The 2,483-nt window shown below is 42.8% G+C and overlaps 1 non-coding gene across 1 annotated transcript; it reads left to right on the top strand.

Annotated features, from left to right (window-relative positions):
• Positions 1-1,541: 1,541 nt before the first annotated feature.
• Positions 1,542-1,615, top strand: trnat-agu (transfer RNA threonine (anticodon AGU)). Its single transcript has one exon. It is a non-coding gene; the product is annotated as a tRNA-Thr (tRNA).
• The last annotated feature ends 868 nt before the right edge of the window (positions 1,616-2,483 follow it).

Here is a 2,483-nt window from a genome sequence, read left to right as displayed (position 1 = left end):
GAAGAACTTACAAAGGTAATCAGCGTCACTGCTTTAATACAAAAGTCGCACTTTGTGAAGCAGTGCCTTTCCCTGGTAAAGGAAACACATTTGTCTTCAAGTGCCCCCTTCAGCGTTGTCAGCATCTCTGCTGAAAGTTTCCATTGTTGTATTCACAGCCACGACACGATTCATGATCCACTTCTGTCAAATGTACTTTCATAATTTGAGTCAAGGGCTCTTCCCTTCAAGAGCCTGAACAAGTTCAGCGAGAAAACTCTGTTCATTTCTAGCCCCAGATTTAGAATAAGACGAGTTGAACGGTTCGCTTATTGGTGCCGCCCGCTCACTGGACGACAGCGCGTCAAAACGAGGCCCTGTGACCATCAGCCTGTTCTGTGCCTTCCTGCAGTACATCTGCTGAACAACATCAGATGATCATAGCTGTTTATTTCACATTCAAACACAAGGCGATAATATGAACTGTTTCGAAACTTGAAGAATGCAACTTTGCTGCTGAAGACTGTGTACAAGTCATGTCACAAGGTTTACGGTCAGCATCACTGGAGGTCCCTGCTTTGGAGTCGGAGTTTTCATCACACAGACCTGGATATAATTCCCACGCAGATAATGAAGACACCTTTCTCGTTTTCTGAATTATTCGAAGGAAAGCTAATTCCTGCTTGTGTGCAGAGCACACACCTGGATCCTGCCAGACTTGGTCCAGTGAATCTTTCCATCCGTCTATCAGCACAATGGCAGCACCTACATGGGAAACTACCACCGCAAATCCCCCTACGATTACATCACCTTTCTGATTTGGAAGTATCTCGCTGATCCTTCAGTGTCGCTGTGTGTAAATACTGGAACTCACCCCCCTCTCATCGGTGTAATGGTTGTGTGTCCGTGATGAGGAGTAGAAAGGTTCAGCAAAGTAACTCATCCCCTCCATCACTGTGGTAATTCGGTATATGAACTGAATACTATCCCATTGAGTGACGACTATATTCCAGGAAAACGTTTCTAAAATTTGAAGGTTCCTATCAGACATCTGCAATCGTTTGGAAATAAGTTGAGAAGTGGAGCAGAACAGTGAAATCAAGTGATTGGCAATGATGTCTGGGAGGCATGAGGCAGGAAGTGAGAGTGGAACTGGTGGTGCAAGACTCAATGTCAGTGCCAATTGGTCAACTTTTACTGCCCAATGTTTACAATTACTTACACATTACACCTCGTCAAATCTCCACAATGACCTTGTTCCTCTTGTTGAGGTCTCCTCTGTGTGTATTAACGTGCTTCATGGGCACGGAGAGGATGAACACATCCTGTTTCTCCTGTCAGTTTAAACAGGTGAAGGTATCAGTTTGAAATTAATGCAAGGGGAGATTATCTTTTTCTATGCCTTTTCAGTGTAGAATGTTCAACTGTAAACTGTCTGAATTTTTAAATTCGAGGACTGATTGCAATTCTCTGTGAACAACATTATTCCGAAAACACATTTCCAAGTCCTGTGAAAAAGTGGTTAACCAACTTCACGTATGGATGTGCAAGTGGGTCCGTGCGGCGCCGTGGCTTAGTTGGTTAAAGCGCCTGTCTAGTAAACAGGCGATCCTGGGTTCAATTCCCAGCAGCGCCTGCTTGTTGCATACGTATTTGAGCTTGGTGTTTTAACTCTTTACAAATGCCGTGTCAACCAAGTCAGCGTCGACTTGAACATTTGGAGATCCAGGTTAAGTTACAACAGTGGTTGTTCTTTTTAGTTCCGAACTATCAATTAAGTCTGTGGTTTCTTTCCGTTATTCAACAAGCTTTTTTTCCTCTTTTTCCCCTTCCTTCATTCCCAGTTTGGTAGGAATAACGAGATTACACAGGAGGTGTTGCGAATTTGCCAGAGAACTTTGTGGTAATGACCGAGACACCACCAGCTGATCACTCTCATTCTCTGATGTCAACGATCATTCATTTAAACCAACAGTATAAACATCGTTGTGATTCTTTAGTTGTAGTATACTTGCGTTTTTTTTCTTATGTTGGATTCAGAATTCTACTTTGAATTCGAAACAGACACAAATGATTGAGGAAGAAAAGTCGCCTGACCTGAGATCGAATTGACAGACACATTATCCAGAGAATGTGAGCGCAGATCTACACACTCCAGTCAATGAGCAAAAATCTTCTCATCAGCTGCACACTCAAACTGTCTCGAAATGTCAGTCTTTTTATCGAGCATAAGTAGGTAATGAGCTGTATGGACAGAACGAGTGTTGGAGAATGTGAAAAAGAAAGAGGGTGAGGTGGATACACAGAGACAAAGAGAGACAAATGGAGACACGTGCTGAGTTAGATACTGAAAGAAACAATTCTCCATTAGACATTGCTGCAAACTGACAGGAAGGAAACAAGAAAAGGCAATCATTTAAGCTCAGCCTTTTACCAGCTGAGAGCAACGGAGGCAGCATTACAGCCAATAAAGTCCTTTAATATTTATAAAGGTGACATCTGTC

The sequence above is a fragment of the Chiloscyllium punctatum genome, chromosome 35, assembly GCF_047496795.1.
Source record: "Chiloscyllium punctatum isolate Juve2018m chromosome 35, sChiPun1.3, whole genome shotgun sequence".
Taxonomy (NCBI): Eukaryota; Metazoa; Chordata; class Chondrichthyes; order Orectolobiformes; family Hemiscylliidae; genus Chiloscyllium; species Chiloscyllium punctatum.
The sequence above is the reverse complement of the archived record's forward strand: the minus strand, read 5'-3'. Positions and strand labels throughout refer to the sequence as shown.